Source organism: Aquarana catesbeiana, linkage group LG09, assembly GCF_042186555.1.
Source record: "Aquarana catesbeiana isolate 2022-GZ linkage group LG09, ASM4218655v1, whole genome shotgun sequence".
Classification (NCBI taxonomy): Eukaryota; Metazoa; Chordata; class Amphibia; order Anura; family Ranidae; genus Aquarana; species Aquarana catesbeiana.
This window is the reverse complement of record NC_133332.1, coordinates 211,779,990-211,793,490: the sequence shown is the minus strand read 5'-3', so window position 1 is coordinate 211,793,490 and position 13,501 is coordinate 211,779,990. Positions and strand designations below refer to the sequence as shown.

Here is a 13,501-nt window from a genome sequence, read left to right as displayed (position 1 = left end):
GCTGGATTATCATCAGCTTCCTGTGTTCCTTGTTCCTGTTGTGATATTTGCTTCAGACCGAGCTTTACTGCTAAGTCCAAGTCCAAGAAACAACTGCATGCCCCGGAGTCGACTATGGCCTGAAGCTGAACCCCCTTGTTGGCCAACTGTAGCGTGATGGGAAGGATAAGGTGAGAAGTGGAAGTTCCGGACATCTGGAAGTACACTGGAGAGTTCTTGGGTACCTTGCTGGGCCTTATGGGACAGTTGCTCAGGAAATGTCCCTTTCGGCCACAATAGAGACAGAGATTAGCTTGACGCCGACGCTGTTTTTCCTCAGGAGTCAGTGCGGATCGCACCAAACCAACGGGCATAGCGCCGATCTCTGGTACCAGCACTTTGGGAGTCTGAGAACGTTCAGCCTGGCACTCCCGAAGGCGTCTATCCAACTGGATGGATAGTTGAATGAGCCCCTCGAGGGTAGCAGGGATGCCGACCCTGGCCAACTCATCCTTAAGGGATTCAGAAAGCCCCAGGCGAAACTGGTATTTCAACGCAGCCTCATTCCAGTCTGTATCAGCAGACCACCGGCGGAAGTCCACAGTATAGTCTTCCATCGGGCACCGTTTCTGTTGAAGAGAATGCAGAGTGGCCTCAGCGGTGGCTGTACGCTGGGGGTCTTCATACAATTGCGACAAGGCCGTAAAGAACGTTTCCACTGAACTAGTAGCTGGGTCCTTCTGTTCCCATAACCTGTGGGCCCATGCCTGGGGTTCATTGGTCAGCAGGGAGATAAGAAAGCCAACTTTGACAGTCTCAGTGGAAAAGGTACGGGGTTGCAGAGCCAGATATAACAGGCAGGCATTCTTGAAGGATCTGAATTTCTGCCGGTCTCCAGAGAAATGTTCAGAGGTAGGTACCCGCGGTTCTGGGGGCAAAGTCAGTACTGAAGAGGCCGTAGCAGGGAGATTGGTGGAGGAAGAACCAGGATCCAAACAGGCAGATGGTAGCAAAAAATGTTGGAGTTTTCCTTCTAATTGAAGGTATCTTTCCTGAAGAACTTGGACCACTCGTGTAAGGGTAGCGGCCTGTTGGCATAAATTCTCTATTGGGGACGCACCTCCGCCGGCCTCAGTCATGGCTGGATTATACTGTCAGAGTCCTGGATGTGAGGACGGATTGCAGAGGGGGCACCCCTTGCGGCTAAGTGCAGCGTAACCCTGGGAGTGGGACAGGGAGTACGGTGCCCAAAGGTGCACGGGTTGCCAGAGCGCTGTTGCTGAGTAGCAGATAGCAGGGGGCTGCTGGGGTGCGCTGGTAAGGTTAAAGGGCAACCGTGCAAGGAGGGATTTCAGGTATGGAGCCGTGGAGCAACCAGGAGCGGAGTCAGAGCCAGGCCAATGGTCATTCAGCACAGGAATCAGTCCAAGGTGAGGTACAGCAGGATAATCAAGAACAGAGAAGGTAGCCGAGCCGGGGGTCAAACACAGGAGTACGATCAAGGTACAGATGCGGAGCCGAAGAATAGCCAGGTCCAAGCCGGGGTCAATGCAGGCGGAATACTGGAGCAGTCAGGCAAGCCGAGTAGTAACAGGAAGCAAATATCACAACAGGAACAAGGAACACAGGAAGCTGATGATAATCCAGCAACCAGCAAGCACCAGCAGCAGGCTTAAATAGGCAGAAGGGCGCCACCATGAGGAATACTGGCAGAATTACCCGTCCTACGGTTATCACCCTGACACCTGGCAACTAAGAACCAAGAAAAAGGATTTAAATTGTTAACGAGGTGGTACAGATGCCCAGTGGATATTAAACGGTTTAACCCCTCTCTGACAGACGTGTGTTGGAGATGCCTGTCCTCTAGCGGGACAATGCTTCACATCTGGTAGGCTTGCCCTCCAATCTGGAAACTATGGCAAAAGGTCTTTGATCTTTACAGCAGGCTGATGGCGACATCAATCAAGCCCACACCAGAGATAGCCCTATTATCTATACTCCCGGGCCCCCTCAAGTCGATTAAAAAAGATGTACTGCGCCACTTTCTGGCAGCAGTTAGGACAGTAATCCCACGACATTGCAAAACGGCAGATGTGCCTTCCTTGGGTGAATGGGCTGTTGAAGTGGACCAGATAAGAGATCAGGAGTGCCTGTTGGCGCAGGAAGCGGGGAAAGAGCAACAGTTTTCCGCCACCTGGGCCTCGTGGTCAATGTTTCGCTATTCTGATAAATTCTCCTTATGGGTCAGAGATACCCCATCCTTACCCGCCGATTAGCCATGCTGTAGTGCCTAGTACCTTAGGTACCATCCCTTACTTCTACTTACGATCTTATTTCTGACTTTTCTGTTTCCCCTTCGTTAAGTACTGAACCAATCACTCACACATATAGTTAAAGATCATATCCTCGGAATAGTTAAATGATTTGATTATCTATAATAGGTGAATAAAAGATCCCTACAGCACTCTAATTCGTTGAGAGGTAGCCCTCAGATAACACCAACCCGCGAAAACACAAGGTTCAATATATGTTGGCTCCCACTCGCATATTATTCTTCTCCTATATCAAAGATTTCAATATATAACATGACATACCAGTAGTTCACCTAAAGATGCATATTAAAAGGATCACTCCTGTATATACATGGTTCAGGTACACTTCGCTAATCTATGTATACTATCTAAGATGTTACACTGTAAAGAACTGTATTTTTCTGTTATATTCTTTGTGTTCTTACTTTTGAAATAAACTAAGATTGAAAAGAAAAGAAGTAAAAAATGTATATAGCATGTGTATAAGAACAATCAATGAATAAATAGCATCAGATGATGTGAATAATATCCATCAAACATCACTGGTATATATACACATATATAAGCTACTACAGTGATATCCAGTAAATATTATAAAATAAGTGTCCATAAGCCAATAGTGCCCCCCCATTTTTTTTTTAAATTATATATAGAACTCAAAACCAGTGTCCATATAAAAGTGACAAGTGCTTCCTTCAGTAAGAAAAAAATGTTCCAGCAGTGAGCAAAAAACGTGCTGGCAAAAGTAACTGTGCTCCCCTTTTGTGCTTTCACTCACCAGAGCGCTTCACCCCTGCAGGGGTATAAGCGTGTAGGAATAATGTAATCCCAATCCTAGAGTGGCGATATCCCCCTGGTCCCCGGATCCCGGGTAGGAAGGTCATCCACGGCAGGAAGGGAAGGAGACCCCAGTGCCCCCCCTCTGCAGCATAGCTCCCGGTCAGATGACCGCATGTGTGTGTAAAAAACAATCCACATAGCGTAATTCTGTATTGCTGAGTTTATTTAAAAATGTATAAAAAGGTTGTTTCAATTGGAAAAAGGAGAGAGAGCCAGCTGGCTCACAAACTCTCCAGGCGTGATGGGGAAGCCGCGCTCTCCGCAATCAGAGCTTGCGTTCCACTGATCATATGTCAAAACCACAAATCCCGGACGTGACGTGTGAGCGTATCAGATTGGCCCCGGCTTACGCGTTTCGTCATACGGACGTCATCTGAGGCGTAGCCATCTTGGCACACCACACGTCTTTTATGTCGGGTGTACTCGCCATGGCGGCCAATCAACATAGGGAGTGTCGCTAACCGACATTTAGCAAATCCAATTTGAATTTCCATTTAGTCACTACCATATGTGTTAATCTAAATGTTGATGTTAGAGTAATGCCACCTAGCGGTATGAAAAGAAAACCACTTAAACATTACAGATATTGTTCCTCCTAAGGCGCCTCATGGAGGATATATGGATCTATAACCGCAATGACAGAGACATCCCGATGCAATACAGATGTTACATAGTAAAACTAAATGCTCAAACAGAAAATGTGATTATCAATTAATCTATACAAATAAAGAAAAAACCTCAGAACAGAAAGCATATAGCATAAAAGATTACTAATTAAAAAAAAATAATAATAATAATAAAAATTAAAAATAAAATAAAAATTTTGTTTTATTAAAAAAAAAATTTTAAATTTGAAAAATGTTAAAAAATATAAAAAAAAACTCTTTATATATAAAAAAAAGGATACATGTGTGTAAACATGTATAACTAACCCTGAGGAAAATGGAGACTGTTCTGAGACATAGTATACGAGGGAAGAGAGAGCATATAGGAGTATATAGATATATATAGATTTAAAAATAGATACAATTATTTTAAAACTTAATCTAAATGTTTATACAAAGTGTTTAAGCACAAATCCGTGTGTCAAGGAGGAAGCTATTTTAAAGTATTATATGAGAACTTAATATGCATAAAGAGGGTACCATAGTAAGGACTACTTGCTGGGGAGTGTTATAATAAAAATAGTGCTATACTGGGACCTGGATGTGCATGGAGAGGGTTCGAATATATGCCAAAAGTGTTTACCCTGTCGTGTGAGCAAAAAACAACCAAAGAAAAAGACATCTTTTAAATCTAAAACTGGGAAAGAGTATCAAATTAGGGAATTGATCACCTGTGAGAGTACACATGTCACATATGTGATGGAATGTCCCTGCCAGTTACAATACGTGGGAAGAACGACAAGGCCTCGCTACGTTAGGATTAGAGAACATATAAATAACATCAGAAAAGGTTTTCCGAAACACAACCTTTCTAGACATTTTGACGAGTTCCATAATAGGGACCCCACAGGACTAATTTTTTATGGTATTGATATGATTAAGGACCACTGGAGAGGGGGAAATAAAAGAATAAAAGTGTCCCAGAATGAAACTCAGTGGATATACCGCCTAGGAAGCCTAGTACCTAGAGGGTTGAATGTGGACATCGATCTCAACTGCTTTTTATCTAATTTTTAATTGTAGCAGTCACTCCCCATCCACCAGTTCCTATATTGGAACCCTCTCCATGCACATCCAGGTCCCAGTATAGCACTATTTTTATTATAACACTTCCCAGCAAGTAGTCCTTACTGTGGTACCCTCTTTATGCATATTAAGTTCTCATATAATACTTTAAAATAGCTTCCTCCTTGACACACGGATTTGGGCTTAAACACTTTGTATAAACATTTAGATTAAGTTTTAAAATAATTTTATCTATTTTTAAATCTATATATATCTATATACTCCTATATACTCTCTCTTCCCTCCTATACGATGTCTCAGAACATAGTCTCCATTTTCCTCAGGGTTAGTTATATATGCATACACACATGTATCCTTTTTTTATATATAAAGAGTTTTTCTTAATATTTTTTAACATTTTTCAAATTAAAAAAAAAAAAAATTAATAAAACAAAATTTTTATTTTATTTTTTTTTTTAATTTTAATTAGTAATCTTTTATGCTATATGCTTTCTGTTCTGAGGGTTTTTCCTTTATTTGTGTAGATTAATTGATAATCACATTTTCTGTTTGAGCATTTAGTTTTACTATGTAACATCTGTATTGCATCGGATGTCTCTGTCATTGCGGTTATAGATCCATATATCCTCCATGAGGCGCCTTAGGAGGAACAATATCTGTAATGTTTAAGTGGTTTTCTTTTCATACCGCTAGGTGGCATTAGTCTAACATCAGCAATTAGATTAACACATATGGTAGTGACTAAATGGAAATTCCAATTGGATTTGCTAAATGTCGGTTAGCGACACTCCCTATGTTGATTGGCCGCCATGGCGAGTACACCCGACATAAAAGACGTGTGGTGTGCCAAGATGGCTACGCCTCAGATGACGTCCGTATGACGAAACGCGTAATGCGGGGCTAATCTGATACGCTCACACGTCACGCCAGGGATTTGTGGTTTTGACATATGATCGGTGGAATGCAAGCTCCGACTGCGGAGAGCGCGGCTTCCCCATCACGCCTGGAGAGTTTGTGAGCCAGCTGGCTCTCTCTCCTCCTTTTTCCAATTGAAACAACCTTTTTATACATTTATAAATAAACTCAGCAATACCGAATTGCGCCATGTGGATTGTTTTTTCTTGTTTTTTACACACACATGTGGTCATCTGACCGGGAGCTACGCTGCAGAGGGGGGCACTGGAGTCTCCTTCCCTTCCTGCCGTGGATGACCTTCCTACCCAGGAGCCGGGGAGCAGGGGGATATCGCCACTCTAGGATTGGGATTACATTATTCCTACACGCTTGTACCCCTGCAGGGGTGAAGCGCTCTGGTGAGTGAAAGCACAAAAGGGGAGCACAGTCACTTTTGCCAGCACGTTTTTTTGCTCACTTCTGGAACATTTTTTTCTTACTGAAGGAAGCACTTGCCACTTTTATATGGACACCGGTTTTGAGTTCTATATATAATTAAAAAAAAAAATTTGGGGACACTATTGGCTTATGGACACTTATTTTATAATATTTACTGGATATCACTGTAGTAGCTTATATATGTGCATATATACCAATGGTGTTTGATGGATATTATTCACATCAGCTGATGCTATTTATTCATTGATTGTTCTTATACACATGCTATATACATTTTTTACTTTTTGATATTAAAGGGGAGTTCCACCCAGGGGGTCGGGTAAAAAAAAAAAAAATTAAAAGTTAGCAGCTACAAATACTGCAGCTGCTGACTTTTAATTGGACACTTACCTGTCCCAGGGTCCAGCGATGCGGGGGATCGAAGCCCCGCTCGTCTCCCCCTCCGTTCAGCGGCGCCGGCATTGTAACTGTGGGCGCCGGGCTGTGGCTTCACAGCCTGGCACCCACTGCGCATGCGTTAGCGGCGCCGTACGCCATGATTGGCCGCTCAGTCACCTGGGACCTGTAATGGGTCCCAGATGATTGACAGCGGTGAGGGAGCAGAGCGGAGCCCTTCCTGTGCCGAGGGGGAAGTGATGTCACCAGCCCAGGCACTGGAAGGGGCAGACTACGAGGGACATCCTAGCAACAGGCATTTAGAGGTAAGTTAAAAAAAAAAATATCCAAATTTTTTTTGGGTTTTTTTTTTAGGATTTTTCAGGTATTTTTGTTTTTTTGGGTGGAACCCCACTTTAAGCACAGGTCACTTTTCTCAGGTGCTAGGTAGCACTTATCACTGTTACACATGTTGTACACTTTCAGATTAGAAACAAAGTAATGTTCATGTATTGGTCTAGGAAGTCAAAGCCATTTCTAAGGCTTTCTGATCACTTTCTGATTTGAGGTACATGTTTATATATATGTTTAATTTGAGGTGAATGCACTATTAATAGTTACATACACAGAGTTTTCAGGAAGGACAGCGCCATTTCCCTTTATACGTTTTTACATTCTGATTGGGTTCTACTTAGGTGGGACTTCATTACAGGGAGGCAGCAGTCACATTTATCCTAAGCGCGGATTCCTCTGATAAGTCTTGTTTCTAATCTGTTCTTGATTTTTTTTAGATTGTGGCATGATGTGTGGCTTTTTGTGAGCTGTTATGCCCCGTCCTGAGTCCTGAGTGCGAAACGCGTCAGCTTACCTGTACTTTCTGCATGACAGTCTTGTTGTTTTGATGATCCCATTTTTTCAATAAAGTGAAGTTTTTTGACTACATCCAGTGTGCGGCATCCAAATCTTCTCCTCCATTCAAGCCTGTTATGCCCCGTACACATGATCGGAAATGCCGCCAGCAAAACTCCGATGAGAGGTTTTGGTTGGAAAATGCGACCGTGTGTATGCTCCATCGGACTTTTGCTGGTGGAATTCCAGCCAGCAAAAGATTGAGAGCAGGTTCTCTATTTTTCGGTCGGAAAAAGTTCCTATCCGAAAATGCGTCTGTATGCAATTCGGATGCGTAAAAAAATCATGCATGCTCGGAAACAATTCGACGCATGCTCAGAAGCATTGAGCTTCATTTTCTCGGCTCCTCGTGGTGTTGTACGTCACCGCATTCTTGATGGTCGAAAGTTCAGAGAACTTTTGTGTGACCATGTGTATGCAAGGCAAGCTTGAGCGGAATCCCGTCGGAAAAGCCATCATACCTTTTTCCGACCAAAATTCTGATCGTGTGTACGCGGCATTAGAGTGCTTTGTCAGACAGCTTTAATTTATGTGATTTCTTGATTCAACAGGTCTGGCAGTAATCAGGCCTGGGTGTGGCAAGTGAAATTTAACGCAGCTTTCCGAAAAATTGCGGTTAATCAAAGTTCATTCATGATTCAGCATGGGAGGGGACAATTACTTTTTCACATAGGGCCAGGCAGGTTTGAACAGCTTTTTTCCCTTAATATATGAAATAATAATTTAAATACTGCATCTTGGATTTATTTGGGTTATCTTTATGTAATATTAAAATTTGATAATCTGAATCATTTAAGTGTGAGAAATATGCAAAAAAAAACCAGGAAGGGGGCAAATACTTTTTCACAGAACTGTATATGGAAAATGGTAGAGAATAAAAATTACCCTTTTTGGACAGGTCAAGGAGAAGGGGTGACTTGGACAATAAGGTCTACAGGAAACCTTCCCACACAGACCAGTATTTGCTCTTTGTCTGCCACCAACCATTGGAACACAAACTAGAGGTTATTAGAACTGCAACATCGGGCTGGGATAGTACCAAAAGAACACAGTCTAATGACAAAACGCAGACATCTTAAAAGTGCATTTAAAGTTTGTGGCTACCCAGACTGGATTTTTGTTAAAAAATCTACAAGGTCAAGCAAAAACAAGGGACCATCAAACAGAAGGGAGCAATATAGCCATTCCATGTGTAGCTGGAGTCTCAGTAAACTGAAAAGGATCTTTAGGGGACAGTACAGCGATTTAGTGGTTAGCAATTCTGCTAACCACTTCAGTACTACTAGGGTCATCAGTTCAATGTTTTCCCTATGCTTACGTGGGTTTCCTCTGGGTACCCCAGTTTTCTCCCACATTCCAAAGACATTCTCATAGGTTACTTGGCTCCGGTCTATATTGGCCCTAGTATGTAAGCATGTGAGGTTGGGACCATAGATTAGAGGTCGACCGATATTGGTTTTTCTCTGGCCGATGCCGATATTTAGAAATCGCGGTGGCCGATGGCCGATATATGATGCCGATTTTTTTGGGCCGATATATTAGGCCGATTTTTTATTTTTTTTTTATTTTTTCCCCCTTCATCTCATAAAATCTAACAGTTAGACCCCTTTCACACTGGGGCGTTTTTTCAGGCGCTTTTGGGCTAAAAATAGTGCCTGTAAAGTGCCTGTAAAATGGCTCCCCTGCAGTCTCAGTGTGATATCCCGGGTGCTTCCACACTGAGGCGATGCGCTGGCAGGATGTAAAAAAAAGTCCTGCAAGCGGCATCTTTGGAGCGGTGTATACCGCTCCTCCACCACTCCTGCCCATTGAAATGAATGCGCACCGCTGCCGAAGCGACTGCAAAGCGTTTCGGCAGCAGCACTTCAGGGGCGCATTTAACCCCTTCCTCGGCCGCTAGCTGGGTTATAAGCGCCCCGCTAGCAGCCCAATAGCGCCGCTAAAATGACGGTAAAGCGCCGCTAAAACTAACAGCGTTTTACCGTCAACGCATGCCTGCTCCAGTGTGAAAGCAACCTTAAGTAATAAGTGATACAGAAATTTTTTTACATTTATTGAACAAAACAAACCTCCAATCAGTTCACTTGTATGTATAATTTAGATTAAAAAAAAAAAAATAACTATATCTTAAATATTAAATACACAAAAACAGGTAATCAAAACTTTTGGACGAAAAAAAATGGGCTAACTTTACTGCTTATTTGTTTTTTTTTAATTGGTGTATTTTTAAAAAAAAAAATTGCGTTTGAAAGACCGCTGCGCAAATACCGTGTGACATAAAATATTGCAACAACCGCTATTTTATTCCCTAGGGTCTCTGCTAAAAAAAATATATATATATAATGTTTGGGGGTTCCAAGTGATTTTCTAGCAGAAAATACAGAATTTGTAATTGAATTGTAAGCAACAAATGTCAAAAAAGATTTAGTCTTTAAATGGTTAAACTGAGAACTTCTACACATGGAGTTCAGTCTATTGATAAAACAACCCTAAGAGATACAAATGTATCTTCTTATCAGATTTGGCAGGCTGCCCAGGGAGGAGAGAAGACAAACTTCAGACAGCTTGCAATTGACTTCTATTACAGAAGTCATTTACAAGTCCCGCTGAAGTTATAATCGGCTTTTTTTATCAGCACAATCGGCGGATGCCAATTAAGTAAAAAAAGCCAAATATCGGCCGATATATCGGCCGGCCGATATATCGGTCGACCTCTACCATAGATTGAAAGTTTTTTTAAGGCAGGGACTGATGTGAATGTATAGTATGTAAAACACTTCCTAAATTACCCTACTGTATAAATACCTGTAATGCGTAATAAAGACAATGCATCACTGCACTTTCCCAACCCAGCAATACATTGATACAGAAGGGTGTTCACCCAAAAGACACAAAACTCAAACATATGCAAAGTAAAGTGATATAAGCAGTGCACTGTAGTGAGGATTGCAAAGACCTGCACACTGGGGAGACAAATCAGCCTCATAACAAATTAATGTCCCAGCATAGTCAGGACTCATAGTTGCCAACATTGAAAAAAAAATATGTGGGACACTTTTTTGGCTGTAGGCGGAGCCGATCAATAATTAGGAGGTGGGGCATTCGTTTGTAGGTGTGGTCTAGTAAAAATAATAGTTGCGGCGAAAAATGGGCGTGGCTTACGCGGAAAGTGGGCGTGGCCTGCGCGAAAAGTGGGCGTGGCTTGCATGAAAGTGGACGTGGCTTAAATTGGCGTGGCTCAAGAGGGTGTGGTTAGAGTCTGAGATGAATGAGGGATGGAGAGGGAGAGGGAAAGGGGGAGAGGGAGAGGGGGAGAGAGGAATGACGGGACAGCAGCCCCAGATCCTACACAACAATAGAAATATGTGTATTCTAGAAAGTTTAACAATCAGCAGATAAAGATACTCCAAACACCTGGTGTTAACGCTTCAATCATCCTGGCACTATGGTTGTTATGGTATCAGGATGATTGAAGCACATTATTTCTATTATTACATTGTAATGTAAAATTAAATCATTCAACTCACCATAATGCCGAATCAGTGGGATCCCTGAGCGTGTCACTAGCCACGTCGCCTGCCACCAGCAGAGTCTGTCCTTGCATCAGGTGCCCCCGGCAGAGTCTGTCCTTGCATCAGGTGCCCCCGCCAGAGTCTGTCCTTGCATCAGGTGCCCCCGCCAGAGTCTGTCCTTGCATCAGGTGCCCCCGTCAGTGCAGCCTCCACCCCCTCAGTGCAGCCCCCCCTCAGTGCAGCCCCCCTCAGTTAGTGCAGCCCCCCCTCAGTGCAGCCCCCCCTCAGTGCAGCCCCCCTCAGTTAGTGCAGCCCCCCCTCAGTTAATGCAGCCCCCCCTCAGTTAATGCAGCCCCCCCTCAGTGCAGCCCCCCCTCAGTTAGTGCAGCCCCCCCCTCAGTTAGTGCAGCCCCCCCCCTCAGTGCAGCCCCCCTCAGTTAGTGCAGCCCCCCCCTCAGTGCAGCCCCCCTCAGTTATTGCAGCCCCCCCTCAGTACAGCCCCCCTCAGTTAGTGCAGCCTCCCCCCCTCAGTGCAGCCCCCCTCAGTTATTGCAGCCCCCCCTCAGTGCAGCCCCCCCTCAGTTAGTGCAGCCTCCCCCCCTCAATGCAGCCCGGCCCCCGCTCAGTGGAGGAGCGGCCGGTGTTCTGCCGAGAAAGTTCCCCTCGGCAATGGCGGACCCCCTGTACTGCGCAGGCGCAGCGCTAGCGCAGTACGGGGCTGGGGAACTTTCAGGAAGACACGGCGCCAGCACCGTGTCTTCTGCTCGCTTTAGTGGAGAGGGGAGGGGCCGTGCAGCCAAAGAAGCCGCTTCATTGGCTGCACGGATCGAGCCCCCTTCCCCTCTCCACTCAACACTAGAGGCAGATAGAGCGGCGGCGGCGGCCGCCATTTTGCTGGAGCCCGCTGCTCCAAAAAAACAAAAAAAAACAACATTCCCGATTTTCCTTATGGAAAATCCCGATTCGGGACACTCTCCAATCGGGACGAGGGTCCCAAAATCGGGATTGTCCCGGGAAAATCGGGACTGTTGGCAACTATGAGGACTCAGCAGCTTTTCTATACCTTAAAGTGGTATTACACACAAAGATTTAATATATGGCAGCTTACCAATGGTGGCTGTATTAGTTTCCTTTTTTAGGCCCCCCCCCCTTTATTTTCACTTGTTGATCTGGCTAGTAAATATGTTATTACCTACCTTTTAAAAGACCAAGCTGTCCATTAAAGGTGGCTGTTAGAGCATTGAGGCAAACCTATTGCAAGCACCAACACTGACAGTGGTGCTTGCCATAGTCAGCTTTTATTCATAAGGTAAAGCCTTTATCCCAAAAGGAAAAATAAAACTTGCTGTACCTGCCTAAAAGCATTAGCAAGAATTCAACTTATTAGGCAGGCCATACACGTTTTGCATCTAAACGGCTGAGATTCGAGCCATGTATGGGCAGGCTGAATGTAACAAGTTGATCGATCAACTTGGGTACAACCAGCATGCTGGGTTTTACTTATGATTATTGCTAGTGCTTGCTATAGTTTTCTCCCAGGCGGGGATGGCTTCCCCCCACCCTCCTGCCAGAAGAAGACAATGGCCCGGCAAGAGGGATTCCTGCATCAACACTGTCTGTGTTATAGGGGGAATCAAGTGAAATTTGCTCTGTGTATGGCCGGCCTTAGTCAAGTCAGTCTAAATCTGCTAATGCATCTAACACTGCTGTCCAAAGGCATTTCCGTTACCCCTCCAGTGTATTACGTCTGGATTACTAGGTAGAAATAAAGTAAAAATGCCTAAAATAAAAAAAACAAAAACAAGGCAGCCACAGGAGTTAAGGATTGGTATGCTGCAATTTTAGTTTTTGTGTTTCAAACTTCCTTAACCGTTTTGCTGCCAGAGCAGTTTTTGCGTTTTTTGTTCACATGCTTAAAAAATAATTTTAGGCCTGAAGATTACAAAAACAAAGCCAAAACGTTATATATTTTCTAAACACAGACACCCTAGTGCAGGGTTTTTCAACCAAACGCCTTGGGGTGCCGAAAAGAGTCCGCAGGGGTGTCGTGGCAAAATTATAGAAAGCTCCGATACAGTCCGATGATTAAAGGTTTCCTGTGTTAACTTCTGTGTATACGGAGCAGGGAAAACACATCCCGTTCCACCTCTGGGATACGAGGGGGGGGTTTTGTGCTAGGAGGGGGGTTTTGGAGGGCGGAATTTGTGCTAGCTGAGAAGATTGAGGGAGATTTACAACCTACTGACCACTTAACTACATACTACAAAAAACAAAATTTTAGTGATTTTTCACACCAGGCGCAGTGTGGTAACGTGCGTTTTTCTGCACCACACAAAAATGCGTTGCCTTTTGCAGTTGCACACAGGTGGCATTAATTCTTAGAAGAGAAGTTTTTTTTTTTTCTTTCAAATCATACTTTCCTAGGTGGTTGCAGCATCAGTCCAATGCTGCATCTGTTCCTTGCCGGCTCCCTACTGAGAACCAAGCGATCAAACACCGCTGATTGAGTGTAAAAATATATCCACGCTTA

General features: G+C 44.0%; 1 protein-coding gene across 3 annotated transcripts in view; it reads right to left on the bottom strand.

Annotated features, from left to right (window-relative positions):
- Positions 1-13,501, bottom strand: part of GPSM1 (G protein signaling modulator 1) — an 811,168-nt gene that overhangs the window by 278,897 nt on the left and 518,770 nt on the right. The window lies entirely within an intron of this gene.